This window comes from Hemicordylus capensis, chromosome 11 (genome assembly GCF_027244095.1).
Source record: "Hemicordylus capensis ecotype Gifberg chromosome 11, rHemCap1.1.pri, whole genome shotgun sequence".
In the NCBI taxonomy this organism is placed as follows: domain Eukaryota; kingdom Metazoa; phylum Chordata; class Lepidosauria; order Squamata; family Cordylidae; genus Hemicordylus; species Hemicordylus capensis.
In genome coordinates, this window is record NC_069667.1 from 22,796,007 (window position 1) to 22,816,093 (window position 20,087).

The 20,087-nt window shown below is 46.1% G+C and overlaps 1 protein-coding gene across 1 annotated transcript in view; it reads left to right on the top strand.

The window, feature by feature from the left end:
- Positions 1–360: 360 nt before the first annotated feature.
- The window catches only part of PASD1 (PAS domain containing repressor 1), a 129,931-nt gene continuing 110,204 nt past the window's right edge, over positions 361–20,087 (top strand). Inside the window, exon 1 of the mRNA XM_053273581.1 lies at positions 361–405. The gene's annotated coding sequence lies outside the window, so the exon portion shown is untranslated. The remainder of the gene's footprint in view (positions 406–20,087) is intronic.

Below are 20,087 nucleotides of genomic sequence, written 5' to 3' on the forward strand. Positions count from 1 at the left end.
GGGTAGGAGACAATTTCAGTAATTAAAAGCAAGAGGCTGAACTTTCTCCCTCCTCGCATTTGCATGAATGGTCACTTTGCAAGCAGTGTGAGGCAAATCTAGGCCAAGCTGCTTTCAGTAGACTAAAGAACATTAAACTACAATGCAAAAGCGAGCTCCCCTGACCCCCACCTCCGCCCCATCGCTCTTCCCCCCCACCATCCCCTGGACCAGTTGAGGATGGGGTGGGGGGGGTTAGGAGCCTTATCTCTGGCTACAGGAGTGGCAATCGGTTTGCATTCGCTGCCTACAGAAATGGTGCCGGTTATATAACTCCCACTATGAGTAATAAGGAAAGGGGGGGGGAATCTCTGTCAACTCTCTGGCGGGAGGCTGCTGATGCTTCTCCGTCTGGCTGATCTCAAGGTAAGGAGGGATTTTCGGACTCTTTTGCAAAGGTCTGCCAAGAGTCAGCCGGCATTCCCTGCAGGGATGCATGGCAAAGGGCAGGAATCGCTGCCTTTTTGCAAGGAGCAGGTGCAGAGCTTCTGACTGACCATGATGCTAAAGATTGCCTCCTTGTGCTCTAAAACTCATCCCGGATTTGCGAATGCTTAGCTGCTCTTCCTTCATGAAGAACCTTAACTTTGGTTCTGAGCAGGGGCGGGGCGGGCTTGCACTTTTAATTCCTGGATGATCTTCTTTGGATAAACAACTCGGTCTGTAGCATTTGCAGTGTACGGAATATATTGCGGCCAGCAAGTTCACTGAGCATGCTACCTGTCACTTTTTGCTGTTCAGAAAGAGGAAATCAGCAGGAGCAAGGGACCTGCAGAGTTGTAGTTTATTGCATGATCAAACTGAAATGGCAATGAAGTGTGTGCCGTTCTGGGTGCCTACTGATACTGCAAAGATGGGGAGGCAAACCTTTTCGGTTTTGCTTCTGGCTCTGAGGTGGTCGTCGGAATCAAGAGAAATAAATGTGTGACTGGGGTCGTTTTGCACAAATTTGCTTGTGAAACCATCCAGGAGCAGGATGTGAATTTGCAGTAGGATGCAACTTGTGGGGTTTATAGGAGGTACCCCCTACACGGGTGGTTGATGCTGATCCAGATGCTACGTATTTCAGGCCCTGGAGTCACTTCAGACTCAGTCATGTGGGACTTGCAAGTGGGAGCAGCTTTGATTCCCTGACAGTAGCATGAAATTCAGGATTGAGAAATGGTCCGGTCGAGGAGTTTGCCCAAGTGTTAGCTAAACGTGATGTGAAACAGTCTGTGAAGTGTTGTGTGAGATAATGAGCCTCCATAATTTCAGGCATCACCGTTTCCGTGGTGAATGTTATTGACATGATCAGGGGGTGAATCCGTAGATAAAAGGTTAAACATGAAGCAAAGTTCCACTCCGTAACCAGAAGGTTGTCTTTGGCTCCTGTTTCTTTTCATCATTACTAAGGATGTACCTAGTATCTCTCCATTGGATCATTTAAGTATAATCACATCTTCTTCTAAATCCTCCAGTGACTGCTGCTGGTGTCTATCTGATGCTTTTTAGATTGTGAGCCCTTTGGGCAGGGAGCTTTACTTAGCTAGCCCTGATCCGCTCCTAGATCAAAAATCCCAGCTAGCCCACACCAACCACCTTGGCACACGGTCCTTTCCAGTTGTGTTAACTGACATTTCTGCTGATAGATGAGCGACATTTGGAATGACAGATGAGCTGGGTGAGTTATTCTAGATAAGTGGCGAGTGAGCCCAGTTCTCTGCCATGTGAACCATCCCTCTGGTACTCCTTTTAGTGTGAAGTCCAGATCAGCTTTCTCTTCTCCTCATCCAACTTTTTCCCCGAACTCTCTGCAGTTGGCTCTTGCTATATTCCTCCACTCAACCCACTCTTAAGATATTGTCCTCTCCTCTTCCTGGACAAGAGCACAGCCTCTTCACCTGTTTTGCATTTCTCAATGAAAGGTTTAGGGGAGGAGAGCTGGTCTTGTGCTAGCAAGCATGAATTGTCCCCTTTGCTAAGCAGGGTCCACCCTGGTTTGCATTTGAATGGGAGACTGCATGTGTGAGCATTGGAAGACATTCCCCTAGGGGATGGGGCCGCTCTGGGAAGAGTACCTGCCTACTCACATGCAGAGGATTCCAAGTTCCCTCCCTGGCAGCATCCCCAAATAGAGCTGAGAGAGAGACTCCTGCCTGCAACCTTGGAGAAGCCGCTGCCAGTCTGGGTAGACAATACTGCACTAGATGGACCAAGGATCTGACTCAGTATATGGCAGCTTCCTATGTTCCTATGTCCATGCTCAAACTTTCTGGCCACCACGCTTTCTTCTTCACCTGGTGAAAAACCTCACCCTAGACATGTTCTGTGTTACGTGATGTCCACATTGGGAACACTGCAGAAAAATATTGGGAGTGAAGGGGATTTCTGGGGTGGCTGAACCATGTGTTAGATTTCTGAAAGAGGAATGATCACAGTCTCTTTTGCATTAACTCTCCCGTCCTAAACACATTTTCTTGTCTGAGGTAGAGAAGACATTGATTTTGATGACGTTAACATTCATGACAGCGTGCTCGGGATCGCGGGCGTATTTCCAGGTTATGATTCAGTTATAATTTCCAGATGCTTGCAGAAGTGTGTGTGTGTGTGTTCTGATTAGTGTATAATAGTTTTTTCCATTATTCACTTATTTTAAAAGAAAAAACTTCGGCAGCACAAATTAAATAGTCCCCCCCCCCATTATTTCATTTGTACAGTGGAAGTATGCGTGTGGACAGGCTTGTCGCTTATTTTTTCCATCACCTTTAGAAGTGGTGTGACGGGGTCCTGTTGGTTATGTTCGTTCTCTTGCCCACTCAGGTATGCCCTGAGAGGATGTGAAAACATTCTTGTTTTCCTTAAAGTAACCACAGGAGTTCAGCAATCAGGTAGGGGTGGCAGTGCAAAGTAGAGACATCTGGCATTGGCTAGACGGGCCACTAGGTGGCACTGTGTTTGCTTTATTTTTTACATTTCTATCCTACTCTTCCTCCAAAGAGCCCAGATCGGTATATATGGTTGTGTTTCTCCCCACAACAACCCTGTGAGGTAGGTTAGGCTGGCTGAGAGATAAGTGACTGGCCCAGTGAGTTTCATGGCTGAACGGGGATTTGAACTCAAGCCTCTCCAATTGGAGTCCAATACTCTAACCACTACGCCGTGCTGGTGCCTTCCCCCGGCTTGGCTGGCATCACGATATTGCCCGGGACTCTACAAATCCACCTGTCTGCCTGGGTGGGTTGGGTTGGGGATGTGAGCTACCTGTTTGGGAAGGGGTCTTCCTGTTTCCCCCCAACATGCATGCTTGTGGTTGAGGATAGGTGTATGGCCATGCTTATTTATTTATTATTTCTCTATGTAAGCCATTTTTGGAAGGGCAGTATAGCAATCGAATGAATGAATGAATGAATGAATAGACAAATAAATAAATAAATAAAATAAGAGGATTGCCACCCTGATACATACATGAATTGTACCTGACTTCTTCTCCAAGTGGCATTCATCTGACACAATGGGCTTCAGCAATCCTCTTTGATCTTCTGTGGGCCAAATCTTGGCCTCTATCTCCACGAAATGTGGGACTGCTTCCGAAAATGGCCACTATGGTTACTGTTATGAATTATGACGCATGTTCACCACTTTTCAACAAAGGTTCTCAAAGTGGTTTACGCAGAAAGAGAAATAATAAACAAGACAATTCCCTGTCTCCAAAGTGCTCACAATCTAAAAGGAAACATAAGGCAGCCTTGGGAGGGATGCTGTGCCTGGGGCTGGATAAGGCCAGTTGCTCTCCCCCTGCTAAATAGAAGAAAATCACCATCACCACTTGAAAAGGCGCCTCCTTGCCCACTTAGCAGGGTTACGTGTTCTTTTAGCCCTCTGTAGCACATACTAGGCAAGCAAGAGGTTGCTGGTTCTAATCCCCACTGGAAACACCTATATCAGGCAGCAGCAATATAGGAAGGTGCTGAAAGGCATCATCTCACACTGTGCAGGAGGAGGCAATGGCAAACCCCTCCTCTATTCTACCCAAGAAAACCACATGGCTCTGTGGTCGCCAGGAGTTGACACCGACTCAATGGCACAACTTTACCTTTACCTAGCATATATTTATTTTTCTTATATTTCAATACTGCCTGTTTTGTGCTATACCGCTTTGTGCTTTCCACCCCTGCTGCAGTCTGCTGGCTGCTAGAAGAAAAACATGAGCATGATTCAGACATTATGCTGAAGGAGTGTTCGGGTATTTGTACACTTGTACATGTGTTTGTGTGAATGACTGTATGTGTGTTCACTTTAAAAGTGAACATGGATACAGGCCCTTCAAATGCATGGTATGGATCGGAAATGTACTCTGTACCCGCGTTCAACATAACATGTGAATGACTGCACCTGTATACAGATCTGTACCTGTGTACCCCATACACTCATTGTACAAGGGTTGGACATGATATATATGAATGGGTCTACAGCAGTGTTCCCTCTAACAAGGATTTCCAGATGTTGTTGACTACAACTCCCATGATCCCCAAGCAAAAGCCACTGAAGCTGGGGATTCTGGGAGTTGTAGTCAACAACATCTGGGAATCCCTGTTAGAAGGAACACTGGTCTACAGTCATGATCTCACAGCACTGGTACGGTCAACTTGATATTGTTGTGCGGGAAAGTTAACATTCTGCTGTTTTCAGCCGTTGCTTCGTCTTTAGTGCGCCCATGTCGTTTGGCCCAGATAACTCCCAGCACGTCTCCCTCTTGTTTTCTTCCGCTGTTAACTCTCTCTACAGATCTTCTTTCTCAGTGTCAGGGTTCCACTCAAAATGCAAGACGAGGGAATCCAAAGATAAACACAGAGCGATGTCATTTCTGCCCTCCCCACAAATCACGCCGTGATTAAAAAAAGAAAAGGAGTGAGAATGCCTTGTAATTTTATGGCTGAATATGATTTAACTCAACTGCAGTGACTCATTAGACAGGAAGCCACCAATATGCACTAAAATGGCACGGAAAAAACGACTTACCAAAACCATATGCAAAAAAAACTGCACGTTGGCAGAAATTTAAGCTTTTCGGCATTTTTACACGTTTCATCTAAAACTGAAACAATCTGCTGGATTTTTGCGTCTTCCCCTCCCACAGCTTAATTTAGTATTGCTAATATGTGATTTTCTAAATGTATAAAGTGGGTTTTCCTCCCCTCACGTCTCAGCTAGCTTTGCTGGGAGCAGGAGCAGCTTCAGACAGCCTGATCTATGAAGCTAGTTTATAGTCACTGGCGGCCAAACAGAAACTTGGCTAACCACCTTAAAGAGAATCCTGCCCCAGAGAAGGCAGGGTTTGTCCATCTGAATCTGCCTCCCTTTGCCCAACCAAGTCCCTGAAGTTGACGCAGAAATCTGCAGGTTTGGGGAATCACTGGGGCCGACTGGCATGTAGGGAGGGCTTGGCCTTATTTTGAGGGTCAGTCTCTGCTCCTGATTATTTCTGTAAGGCGCTCAAACCACATGTCGTGAGAAGCAGGTGCTGAGTGCTTGTTTGGTTTTTGATAACGAACAGTCGGATGGCCCAGTTTGGACTAGGAATGTCGTGTGTGTGAGGTGAGGGGTTAAATTCAGAGGTGTTGCTAGTACTGAACAGATCCAGACCCTCGGGGCCCCATTTGATGATTAAACTCAACCAGACCCTCCCCAAGAATAATTGCATCTGTTTTTAAAACCTCTCTTAATATTGTTTCATTCATTTATTTATCATATTGATATACCGCCTAATATATACGTCTCTAAGGCCGTGTGCATAATCCAAATTACAGTGTAAAAACAAAAGCAAAACACTTTCACAGAATTTAAAAAACCACGTTAAAAAACCATTTACAAAATGAAACTTTTAAAATAATTTCACAGGATAAAAACAGATAAACCATTCAAAATTAATGTTAATGAAAAGCCTTGAGACAACAGGTGTGTCTTGAAGGTCTTTTAAAACAGCAGTCGGAGATGGAGAAGCTCTTATTTTGACAAGAAGCATATTCCAAAGCCCTGGGGCAGCCACAGAGAAGGCCTAGCCCCAAGTCGCCCCCAGACAAGCCGGTGGCAACCGTAACCAGACCTCCCCAGATGAACTTAATTGGCATCAGGGTTCATGACAAAGCAGGTGACCTCTTAAATACCCCAGACCTAAGCCATAATATTGATAAATGGTCATATTATAATGCAGCATCCATGAAGATGGAAGCAGCAGAAAGCTAGGGGAGGCGAGGAGATTTCTCTATTCAAGCACCTTGTGTTCAGGCACCATGGCTTAAGGAGTTGTATACTTGATGGACTTGTAGTCTAGGAACAGCTGGGGACCACATGTGAGCACTGTCAGATATTCCTCTCAGGGGATGGAGCCGCTCTGGGAAGAGCATCTAGGTTCCAAGTTCCCTCCCTGGCAGCATCTCCAAGATCGGGCTGAGAGAGATTCCTGCCTGCAACCTCGGAGAAGCTGCTGCCAATCTGGGAAGACAATACTGAGCTTGATAGACCAATGGTCTGACTCAGTATATGGCAGCTTCCTATGTTCCCAAAGTCAAGAATCCCTGGCTTACTCTGGGGGCACTAGCAAGCCAGAGGTCGCCAGTTTGAATCCTCACTGGTTGTCTTTGGTAGAATACAGGAGGGGTTGACCATGGCCATCTCCCACACAGTATGAGATGATGCCTTTCAGCATCTTCCTATATCACTGCTGCCCGATACTGGTGTTTCCCATAGTCTGGGAAACGTACCAGCGGGGATTCGAACCGGCAACTTCTGGCTTGCTAGTCAAGTCATTTTCCTCTGCTCCCTGACTGCTGCTCCTAGGGGAAAGCCGCCTCAGGAGGGAGTGACTTGAACCCAAGAGGGCAGAGTTAAGGACTCAGCAGCACCCTCCGTCACCCCCATATCCTAGTTTTCTCCCCACTGCATACCTGCATCTCCTGAAGCTCCCAGGAGAAGCAGCTGATGGAATCGTAGTGCAGGACTTTGTAATGCCTAATTTGGAAGAGCACAATATTTGTTGAAATGTGGAACTACAAAAGGGACTTTTATTTCTCACCCGTTGGAAGGGAGAGTTGTGGTTTTTGGGTTATGCTTTTAAAAGGGAAAAACCCAGTCTGCAAAACCCAGTCTTTGCTCTGATGTCTGCATCAACTCGGTAGAAAAACAAGCAACTCTGATGTGTCCCTTTCTCAGATGGTTGGAGCACCATCAAGCATCGTGAGCAGAATGCTGTGCTATATGTGTCAAGCAGTTAGCGTCAGAAATTTGGTGGTGTTAACCCAGATCCGAAGTTTTTATTTGAAGGTACCCTCATTATTGATATTGGAAGAAGCAGAATACTTAAGAGAGCATCTTTCGTTCTTTGATCTCCCTTGTGATTGTGACATTTAAACTCCATGTTGATTCTTATATGAACGAGAGACTCATAACAATTTCAACGTAAAAGCAGCACTATGTTTTTTCAAAGAATTTTTTTTTTTTAAGCGAGGCTTTATTTGGGGCGAACTTCAACTGGATTTTACAGAAATGTGGTCTTCCTGAAGATGTGAGCCTATGACTCCCATAATTCCTGACTATTGGCCACTGTGGTTGAGGGTGATGGGAATTGTAGTTTTTAGCCATATTTTAAATTATTTTAATCGTGTTCATGTTTAAATTATTGTAAGCCATCTGGAGAACACTGCTGGAGGGTTGTGCAGAATGATGATTAAGGAGCAAACCAAACATATTTTCATGTTGGCATGTTGCAAAACCTCGATGGCCTTTTAAAAAATTATGATTTTATTTCAAATATTTATATCTCACCCCCTCCCGTGCAGTACTGTTTGGCTCACAACAATAAAACAAATAAAACAATGGCCGGGTTCGGATGTAACATGGAACCACAGGTTCCATCACACAAAACCATGGACCCGTGGTTCTATGCCCCCCTCCCCCTGCTCTCCCATCCACATTTGGATGTTGGGGAAACTACAGAGAGGCTGGAGAGCTGGTTCTGCAGGCTTCCTTCTTTCCTTTTTTAAAAAAATGATTGTTTTGACAAGATATAAACAGAAAAACAAGAAACGGGGGGGAGGAAAAAGAGAGAAGCAAGATTATCAAACACAGCAAATACAATTATTCTCATTACAATCTGTATACAACAATCTGTATACATTACAATCTGAATTCATCCGACTAACATATCTCTCACCTGCTTCCTCTACTCTGTAAAATATTTCACTGTGGAACTGAAAGATAACAAAAATGATATTCCTACTATCTGCATTAATTTCCTCTACAAGGAAATACCAAATCTTGGGTGAGGTACCAAACTCTGCAATATATTATATTGAATAAACGGTTCCCATGTTTGGTGGTTGTGGAGGGAATCCTCAGATTTATTTTTAATATATGCAGTAATTTTGGCCATTGATGCATACTCCCAAAGTTTAAGTTACCCCCTGCTAAATAAAGAGAATCACCACATTAAAAGGTGCCTCTTTGCCAAGTTAGCAGGGGTAGTAGCTGTTGCTCAAACAACCAAGGTCTCCACCAGTTTATACAACCCCTGTGAACTGAGCAAAGAGGCACCTTTTAAAAGTGGTGATTCTCTTTATTGAGCACGAGGAGAGCAACTGGCCCTCTCCATCCCCAGCACAGCATCCCTCCAGTGGCTGCTGTTGGTGTCTATCTTGAGTTTCTTTTTTAGATTGTGAGCCCTTTGGGGACAGGGAGCCATTTTACTTACTTACTTATATCTATGTACACTGCTTTGGGAACTTTTGTTGAAAAGCGGTATATAAATATCCATCCATCCATTCATTCACTTCGAAAGCATGCAGTTAAGTTACTCTTGGAAGTTAGTGCTTTCAGAGGGCTGTGGTTCAAACAGAGATCAAAGTCCAGGAGATGAATTCTTGAGGGTTATGAATTGTTCAAAGATGATTGCTAGGTTGGGGGTGGGGGGAATGTGGCTTTTTGCTAACTATGAAACTGTTCAGGGCGCGCATCTCTCTCGCTCTCAATAAGATCGGGAAGCCAAACTAAGAACAAAGGCCAGAGCGGCTTACTGTGGGTGGGCTGAGAGTGAGGAAGCTGCCTGCTTCTGGGTAAACCATAGAGACTAAAAGCTCTAGAGCACTGCTTCCCAATCTCGGGTCCTCCAGATGTTGCTGAACGGCAATTCCCAGCACCCCAGCTTTTGTGGCTGGGGATGCTGGGAGTTGTAGTTCAGCAACATCTGGAGGAACCCAGGTTGGGAATGAGTGCTCTAGACCAGGGGTTCTCAACGCTGGGTCCCCAGATGTTACTGGACTTCAACTCCCATAATCCCCAACCAAAGGCCACTGGGGCTGGGGATTATGGGAGTTGAAGTCCAATAACATCTGGGGACCCAACATTGAGAATCCCTGGTCTAGACAACGACATAGGTTAGTGGCTAGACCACACAGCAGCAATTTACTAAGGAAATAACTTGTAGCAACATAACTCTCTAGGCTGCATCATGGCACACACAGAATGCGGAGATATTTTTCTCCCCGCAGAGCAACATATACCTTCTTTTCTTTCCCCCCACACCCCAAATAAGCAACTGACATCAAACGACATGTCATTTTCATTTTTCAGCTATTGAAATACTACTTTTCAACTATTTTTCAACTATTGAAATACTACTAATGGTTTTTCAACTATTGCTGAACAGCCACTGAGAGCACATTACCTACTTATTATTATTATTATTATTTTCTTTTTTTAAGCTGCCATTTGTACATTTATCAGGGAAAGTGGATAGAGCAGAGTTGGCCTCCCTCCCTCACAATACTAGAACATCCAGTACTACCAGTCATCTCATGACAATGACAGGCAGGAGAATCCGGGCAGGCAGAAGAGAACCTTTAATTAATGGAGGTCGGGGTTCTCGAGCGTATGGGTCCCCAGATGTTTTTGGCCTACAGCTGCAGTGGCCAAAGGCCATTTGGAAACCCCTGGGGAGTCTGCCGCTGTAAGATGTGGTGCCAACCCGCTAACCTCGTTGGCTTTAGAAGAAACTCTTTCTCTGCTTTTTATAACGAGTGCGGGAGTGCATGTTTTGAAAACAACCCAGTTTTGCTTTTCATCAATGAACATGACACACTCGGGCTAAGTCTGTTGACTCACCCAGTTGAAGTCTCTCTCCGAGCACATGCCTGTTGCTGCAGGGATTAACACACCTAATTGTTACCTAGTTTGTTTTAACCTTACACAAAGAACATGTTTACACAGAACAGACCTGGCTATTATTCAAGCATCTCTCCTTTTCTCCCCCCACCCCGCCTGCCTGCATTTTCTCTGCATAGCTTCTAATAAAGATTGTTTTGTTTTTGTGTTGAATAGTTGGGACTTGGTACTTGGTATTTGTCGTTCAGGCAATTGCAGGAAAAAGGTCCTGTTTTATAGCTGCTTTCCTCATATATACACACAGAAAAATCATGTAGATTTAACTGTTTGTTTGTTTGTTTGTTTATTTAGAATATTTCTACCCCGTCCCTCCAGTGCACCACTGCTCAGGGTTGCTCACAATGATAAGATAGACACAAGATGCAATCAAAGTAATAAAATTAACTAAATTAAACAAAAAAGTTGTCAGGTTAAAAACCGACAGTCGTTATTAGGTTCAAATTAAAGGTTATTATAAAAGCTAAAGACTGAAAATTATAAAAAGCTAAAGAACCTACCAGATATAAACAAAAAATTGGAGCATTAAAAAGCCTCCTTAAAAAGGTGCGTTTTAAGATTTTTAAAAAAAAAAACCTGAGGGAGGGAGCATGGCGAAGCTCTTCAGGGAGGGCCTTCCAAAGCCGAGGGGCCACAACTGAGAAGGCCCTGTCTCTAGACCCCGCCAACCAGATCTCTGTTAGATTACGTCTTGCGTTCTGCCACCACTGGGCAGGATTTCATGGGCTACAAGACAAGAGGGATGGAGTAATTGGCAACGCTATATTCTGGCACTATTTATGTGGCCCCCACGAACCGGTGCTCTAGGTGACCAGCTGGGTCTGCCTAGTGGATGAGCCGGCCCTGTTCATGGCTCCAGGTTGCGGAATACGAATGAAGATCTGGACAGAGTTTTGTGCCGTCTCAGTCACAGCTGGATGATGCTGAAATCTGGCCTCGCCGTTTTCCACAAAGTGGCTTTCCCCCCTTTTTCTTTTGACAATCAAACAATTCAGTGTGTGCTACTTTGGGCTAGTCTAAAAATGGAAAGCGATTACTTCATCAGGGCTGGACTTTAGCAAACGGAAAATGGAAATGCACAGCTCAGCAATCGATGGCGGTGCAATACAGAAGGATGCAATAGGAGCCGAAAATAGTGTGTTATGTGGCACTTGGAAATCTCCCTCCTATATTTAGCTGCTGTTATGCCTATGGCTGCCATTGTCGTGCTGAGATTCAAACCACTGAAAAATATAGTCAGCAGTGCAGAAAAACTCCTATCTGTTGTTGAATGAGTCACTGATCATTATTTAAAATTATGCCCTTCAAACAGGCGCCCATTCTGCTTTATTTGTCCTTTTCTTGCCACTTGATGATTGGAAATATTTGTTTTTCCTAAGCAGGGGGAGGAGAGGAGGAGGAGAGGAAATGAACAAAGCAAGGGGTAACTTTTTAGAAAGCAATTATTTCCATGAAAAAGGCCAAAACAGACATGACGTGGAAGACAGGAACATAGGAAGCTACTATATACTGAGTCAGACCATTGGTCTATCTAGCTCAGTATTGTCTTCACAGACTGGCAGCGGCTTCTCCAAGGTTGCTGGCAGGAATCTCTCTCAGCCCTAGCTTGGAGATGCTGCCAGGGAGGGAACTTGGAATCTTCTGCTCTTCTCAGAGTGTCTCCATCCCCTGAGAGGAAGATCTTACAATGCTCGCATGTGTAATCTTCCATTCAAATGCAAACCAGGGCAGACCCTGCTTAGCAAAGGGGACAAGTCATGCTTGCTGCCACCAGACCAGCTCTCCTCTCCCAAGATCTCGCCCGACACTTGCCTTTAAAGCAGGCATGGCATAGATGTTTTGAGGTAGATCACCAAGAGTTTCTGACTGCCTCCTGCCTTGCAGCCTCTATAAGTAAAAGCACCCCTACCCCAAAATTAGACTATTAGAATCCCTGATCTGTTGTAACCTGTTTGGAAATGGAGTTTATTTCGGTCCACAAACCAACAAACACTTGGTTTGAACATCAACCATGTTCAAAGAAAAAGCTGAACATCATAGATCCAATCAAATTGTAGAGCTAAGTTAAATTTCAAGAAGTACATAATTAATACCGTATGAGATTGAATTAAGCTTAATAAAACATGGCCCCTCTCAGTATATTTGACCTAATAGTTGACACAAGAATCTTAGCTATATTTTCAGTCATTGTTGTGTTCAAATCAGCAATCAGAATATAAATAAATATATTCAGAATTCCGTCAGCATTCCCTGGGTATGGACAGAGCACGGGAGACATAAAATGGGCTCTCCCATATCCTTTAAAAAGTGACAGTACAGAAGGATATGGGGGTCGATTTGTGCTTGTATATGCAGGTCCTCCCAGTGGATGACTCATGGGAGGCAGTAGGTTATTGGCTCTGCCTCGGAAGCCACCATTTTGGAACTGGCTCTGGGTTGGTAGACCTTGGGGTTCTAGTAAGAATGGGGAAAGACCTTGGCTCAGTGGCAGAGCTTCTGCTTTGCATGCAGAAGGTCCCAGGTTCAATCCCGGGTGCCGGTGGCATCTCCAGGTAGGGCAGGTGAAGATCCCATCGATTCTCCCTACAGATGCGCTTAGAGCCTGGGGTACCTAAGCAACTGCAGAATGAGGAGCATGCAATTGACAAGGGAAGGTGTAATTCCGCCCCAGTGTAAGCCCCCTCAAAAAGTCACTGCCCCAATGAGATTACAATCTGAAACTTGAGTGTGGATGGAAACAACAAAAGAGGGCCCAAGGGAGGTTTTATTTGTATATGTTGTGACTTGTATGGCCTTTCTTAAGCACCTTAGGATTACGTGATTCTGGATTCTGCAGAACTGATTGGTCCATCATTCCACTCATAGTATGGGTGGAATTATAGACAAAAGGACCCAGCCTAATCTTCACACACGCACAAGCCGAGTGCTCAGAGTGGCTTTTGGTGTCACGTGTGAATCACACCGTAAATGTGGGGCAGAAATATTGTTGAAATAGGACCAGACGCAGGCTTTTGCCTTTTTGAGTGGACTCCCCCTTCGCTGCTGTCTTACACGGCTTTGCTGGGAGTGGGGGGCATGAATTGATTGAAATGTAAGAGAACACCTTCTTCGTTATGAACCCCATTGCCTATTAAGATTGTCAAAGGAGCTTTGTCTGAGGGTGCCTGCCGCCAGTTTGCCAGGTTCTGAGGAACCTTCTCTGTGGTTGTGGAACGTACTCGCTGTCTCTGTTGAGATCAGAGGTGCTCCATCCTTGATGGTTTTTAGGAAACAACTGAAGACACATCTCTTCAGTCAGGCTTTTGTTTGGATGTTACTGCTTTGTTGTTTTAATTGGGCTTTTATATATCTTTCAATGTTTTAAATTTTTTGGTTTTTATTTTTTGTAAACTGCCTTTGATTGATTGTTAGATTTAGATACCGTCTTCCGTAAAATTATCCCAAGGCGGTTATCCTTGAGACTTCTATCTATACCATATTTACTCGAATACAAGATGAGACTGAATGTAAGACGAGCCCCTTAAAAAATCGAGGTTAATTACAGGTTATATCCTTATTTAACCCGAAAGGAAGGATACTCCGAATTTGAGATGACCCCCTAATTTCTAACATCAAAGAACTTGAGCAAGGGACCTAGTCTTGGTTTCAGTTAAATGCAGTAAATAGGCAGTATATAAATGTATAAAATAAAATAAAATAAAATGGGAGAGGGCTGGGGTGGATGGGTAAGGATTTCATGAAATCCTTCCCCCCCCCTCCCGCTGCCGCTTTCCCCATACTTCAGGCACTCTTTCCACTTTTAGACTCCAGCCAGTTAACCACACACCTCCCCAAAGGTGGTTTTAAGAGGGAAAATAATCCCCCCCCCTCCGCCTGCCCTTTGGATGGTTGGATCCCACATAGCCAGACAGCAGTTGTAGATGACTTCAAGCTGGACTCTCCTCCTGTGTTCCTGTCTAGTCTAAAATGGTTTCTGCGGTCAGGATGAAGTCAGCGAGAACTGGCCTCCCCCCCCCAACCCCTGTCTCCACGCCCCCCCCCCCTGCCCTGCCCTGCCTTTAGAAGTTAAGTAAGAGGTGATCTCTCCCCCTCTCTCCCTCCCTCCCTCCCTGGTCCTCGGAGAGCAGAGCCAGCGTTGCTTTTGCAGTTACGTGGTGCTCTGGAAAGTAGGTTACTGGGTCAGGAACAGCAAGTTCTGACTGCTTGCCAGGGAGGGAGCCGTCCTCCTCCTCCTCCTCCTCCCCTCCCTCTCCCTCGACAATGTTTATACTGCTGCGACCTGCCGGGCTGAAATGGGTCTTTAGAAAAAAGACACCAAAACCCACACCAAATGCGGGCAGCGGCCAGTTAAAAAAAGAAAAAAAGCAAAGTCGTATCTGACGGAACTTGCCCTTTCTCTTTCAAGGCCTGCCAGTGCAGAAGGAGTCCACGCTCAATTGCTCTTCTCCTTGCAAGAGACGGGGAGACGGAAGGCGTTTGGAATGAGTCGAGCAGTAATGAGAGATGCATATAGGGGTGCGTGTTTGTGTGTGTGTGTGTAAGCACATTTCTCAGGCAGGGGTGTAGCTATAATTGAGCGGATGGGTTCAAAGAACCGGGGACCCCCAGCTCCACCCCTCCCTGTTTTCTTCCTTGTCTCCCTCACTCCTAGGGGCTTCCGGCGAGAGGGGCGAACATGATGGGCCCCCTCTGCCCTAGCTACGCCCCTGTTCTTCTCAGTGGCTGCTTTGACTGACTACGGACTGGTCTGAATCATTGCTAGATGTCTGGTGCTCAGGTCGCAAAGTGCAATCTTAAATCCCTTTTGCAGTCAGTGTGGCCTAGTGGTTGGAGCAGGGGTTCCCAACCTGTGGTGCTCCAGATGTTGTCGAACTACAACCCCCATCACCCCAGCTACAATTTATTGCTCCATATTTTTGCCGTACTACAACTCCCATCATCCCCAGCTGCAATGTTTTTGTGGCTGGGGGTGATGGAAGTTGTAGTTCAGCAACATCCAGCGTGCCACAGGTTGGGAATCCCTGGGTTAGAGTGTTGGGAGGCCCAATTTCAAATCCCCATTCAGCCCTGAAACTTCCTCACTAGGTGACTGATCACTTCTCACTCAGCCTAACCCACATCGCAGGGTTGTTGTGAGGATAAGCATCACCACGTACATCGCTCCGGGCTCCTTGGAGGAAAAGCAGGATATAAATGTAAACATAAATTTAAAAAATAATGTTCAGGTTCCCAACTTTGGGTCCCCAGATGCTGCTGCACTACAACTCCCATCACCTCCTGCCTTTGTCTATTGCAGCAGGAGGTTATGGGCACTGTAGTCCAGCAACATCTAGAGACCCGAGATTGAAAATTCCTAGTCTAGCCTAATCAAATTTGGATGAAGAATACTTTTTCCATCAGCATCTCTTCCTCAGCATACAAAAGGCAAGCTGGTGCTCTTTTGACATGTCAAGGGACAACCTTTTCTCCTCCTCCTTTTTCTTCCTCCCTTGTTCTTTGTTTTAACATCCAACCAGAAGAAGAAGTTTGGGGAACTTGGAAGCTTGCTCGCTATTTCTCATGCCATTCCTTTCATTTCTTCTTGCCCCACCCTTCAGCTTTTCAGCTCCCAAGGCAGCTTACAGACCAAGACTTTTCTTTTAAAACCACCTATGAAACAGTTTAAAAACTACAAAAAGCGACTGGCAAATATTTACTTCATTTTCATCCTGCCCTCCCTCTTCCCCTGAAGGAACTCAGGGCAGCAAACATGGGGCCTCCCCTGCCTGTCTTAGCTTTACAACAACCCTGCAAGGTGGCTTAGGCTGAGAGAGGGGATGGCGGGCTCCGTCTCCCAGTGAGCTCCACAGCTGAGAAGGGCCTGGAAAGGATCTGGACCTCTGACGCTACAAACAGAAGACCAAAGAATGAAACGGTGCATGGATGTAGTCGTGTGATGTCTTGAACCCTGGGATTCGCACTCCCAGTAATTTGAATCGGGGTGCTGCAGTGCATGCAGGTGGTCTGACCTTCCCTTCTATTGTTCCAAATCAGTTCCCTGCAGATTTATTGGGAGCTGTGATTTCTGTCCAACAGACAGTTGGCCGTAAAGGGTTTGGGCATTTTTGAAAATCCCTAGCAACTTGTGGAGATGCTAGGAATCAGGAACTGCTAAGAGGCAATTCCAAGGGTAACGGAATCAGGCACGTTGTGTGTGTGTTTTTAAGACTATTCATTTTCATCCAGTGTGTGAATAAATAAGGCTTACAGTGGCAACAGCCGGATGTGAAGGAGTTTGGGGCAAAGTCTGATATGGAAGGCACTAAAATGGTAGGGGGCAGCCCCTTTCCTACCGTCTCCTGGGGATGCTCAGTGGCAGCTCAAGACCGCAGTGTGCCTGAGACAGGGTGCCAAATCCCCCCCTTGTGCACACCCTCCCCCCTTTTTAAAAAGTGGGGGGCAAGGGAGCATCTTGTCACCTTGCTGGCACCCCAATAATCTGCTGCCAGAAGTGAATGCTTCACCTTGCCTCAGAGAAGGGCCATCCCTGACAGGCAGCTACTTAAGCTTCATGTGCCCTGAGGAAAAGGCAGCTGAAGAGGCATCCAGGCCAGGAGAATGCATAACATCCTCTCCAATAGCACTGCTAAGGGGCAATTCCAAGGGTAACAGAATCAGGCATGTGACTGATGTAACGGAATCAGGCATGTGATCATTTTTTCACTGATTGCAGCCATAAGCAAATTCTTGCACTTATATTATACGTCGATATCAGATTCAGAAATGATGTCCAAACATTCTGATTCCGTTACCTATCTACATATATTGCACAGTTCAGATGCTACCTATAAATTCTTAAGGGTTTTGTAAAAATATGGCCTTATAATAGGAGGTGTCCTTTCACCAGTAGTATATAACATCAGCTCAAGAACTTGCTTATGGCGACAGTTGTTGAAAAAGTGGCAACGTGCCTGATTCCGTTACCCTTGGAATTGCCCAAGGGTGAGTCAGTAGTTGGGTGGAGGCAATATTTCTGGCTTTTCAGCCTTTGCTCAGTACGAAGTAGGGCAGATGAAGAGCCAGTAGGGTGCAGTCCAGAACCACATGGAGCTTTCGGTAGCTTGTCTGGAAATGGCATGGTCCTCCTTGAGCTCCTCTTTCCTTGCCATGACATTCTAGTTCAACCCACGCCACTGAGCTGACCGCTGCTGCCTCGGTCTCTCTTGCGATCTGCATTTCAACATGTGTGATGTCATTTCAGCGGTTTAATCTTTCCCTCTTGAGACTCCAAGTCTGCTGAACAGGCAAGATCCAAACGACTTTAAAGCAGTGTAATTCCGCAGCTCCGTCAGCAGCATCGTTAATTCTGTAGGCGCTGCTTGGGCTCAAAAGAGGCCACATGGTGCGCCAAGTCCAAATTGCCAAGGGTTCCAGAAGAGCGGGAGTTAATTTTCTGGTTGAGCCCTGGAAATGCTGTTAAGAGTATTTTAGCCACCCCCAGTTTTTCTTCGCATGTTTCTTGTGGAGCATTACACTCTGATCTGTGATCGTAATAAAGTTTACCTTGTGGAGCATGGATCTTGTGAGCATGGAGAGCAGCTCAGTGCTTCCTTCATGAAGTCAATAGTACTGATGTCATGAGAGGTTCTTTCAGGATGAAAGCAAACATAAGGCAGGGCCAGTTCTAGGGTTTTTATGACTTTTACTCACCCTCTTTCAAAATTATACTCTCTCTCTCATTCTACAGAATATAATTTTAACTGAATGTGGCAGGGGAGGTGCTGAAGTCATACTTGCTGGCTGGGTTTGGGGTGGTGGTGAGGAAGCTGATTATACCTTTTAAAATGGGTAAGATGTCCTATCACACACACACCCCGCTCCGCATGGAATCTGCCCCCCCCACTCAAGGGGCTGGTTTGCATGAGCGGCGACCATCTGAACATGTGCACACACACACACCCCTGTCCCTGCCTTATAGCTCCGTCCCTGCTGACTGACAGACTTGGGTCCAAAAGTTTCTGAAATCTCATTTGGGAAGAAGTCCCGACTTACAAGCAAAGCGCGCCTGTGTGGCTTTCTTTTCAAAATTGCAGGTGTCTTTCACAGCCAGCAGCTTCCCTCCTTCTCTCTCTTTTTCACCCCATTATGCAAATGTGTGTTTTTAAATTCGGTGAAAAGAAAAGAAAAGACTTATTGAGGTTCCTTTTCAAAGGGCTGTTCTTCAGTTGCTCTATATATGTTCCCCAGGCCTTATGATCTCCTGACGGCAGAAATGGTCACTCTGGGGTGCTCTGTTCTGTGCTCAAGATCTGTCTTTAGGCCTGCCCCTCCCGCGGTCGGTTTGTCTGCCTATAACCAAAGTCGCTCCAAAGCCTCTTGTTTGGACTTTTCTATATTTCCTTCTCAAGACAGCTCAGCTGCAGCACTCCAGGCAGGAACACGCTCTAAGTGGAAAGGGACATCATGTTCTCTCTCTCTCTTTCCTGTCAATGAGGCGTGTTTATGCTTTAGAACGGAACGCATCACATTTTAGTCACTGTACCCAAAGCCAATGGGAAATTAAGAGACAGCCCTAATTATAAAAGAAGAGGGTGCCACTCAGTAGCTAGAAGAGAAAGATGGGAGCAGAGAGCGGCAGCTCATCCCAGATCGTCCTGCCAGCTATCGAGTGCCACCCTCTTCTCTGGTAATTAGGACTGCCTGCCTCTTAATTTCCCGTTGGCTTTGGGTACAGTGGCTACAGTGTGATTACGTTCTCTACCCACGCCAAGGAAGTGGCATGACTGGGCCTCCCGAAATTGATTGATTTTTAAAAACTTTGTAAAAAGCAGCCCCAGCACGGCCCGATTTAGGTCAGGGCCATGGCATAGGGAAGCAGGAGGGTCTAACCCATTCGCCCCTGCCCCACAACTCCAATCCAACAGTCAAGGGTTTCTCAAACTTGGGGTGCCCAGGTTAGGGTGGACTACAACTCCCATCATCCCCTGCCACAATGGTTGGAGGCCATTGTGGCAGAGGACAATGGGAGTTGTAGTCCAACAGCACCTGGAGATCCCAAGTCTGAGAAACCTGGCAGTAGTCCTTGCTGAAGCTGTTATTTGGCCACGGGGGGTAACACTTATGGGCACCAGCTATAGGTTTTTCCCCTCCATGACTTTATAGCAGCTGGGGGTGGATTTAATTTGGATAACTGAATGGGGAGAAAGGGTTAACTCCTCTTCTTCCCCCTCCCCACAACACCACCACCTCAATTTAAATCAACCTCTCCTACATAGCTGCTATTTTGAACAAGAAAAAGATGGAAATTCCAATCCCAGAAGCCCCAAGGCATATCTCGAGCTTGATCCTGAGGCCGACCAACAAGGGCACTTAGGAGACCCTGATCCCGTGAAGCCAGGAGGCCCATTTGACACTCATGCAAAACGAAATGAGGAAGGAAGAGAAATGCCAGTTACGTCATGAAGTCACATTAGTTTCCAGAGGAGGATTCAAAATGGCAGCCGGCTGAGCCAGCTCAGCCAACAGAGGGGGCCTTGCTTTCTTGCCTCTCCCTCGGGGGCAACCAAGTCTAATGCCTGCAATTGGAGGTGTTGTGGGAGGGAAGAGTCAAGTTGCAATTGGTCCCACTCCCAGCCCAACCGATGGAGGGGCTCTCCCTTTCTCACCTTTAGCAAGGACATCGGAAGCCGCCTTATACTGAGCCAGTCCCTTGGTCCATCTAGCTCAGAATTGTCCGCACGGAGGCTGGCAGCAGCTTCTCCAAGGTTTCAGCAGGAGTCTTTCGCTGGGGATGCTGCCAAGGATTGAACCTGGGACCTTGAGGATGCAAAGCAGATGCTCTGCTGCTGAGCTAATGCGCCATCCCCAGAGATGGT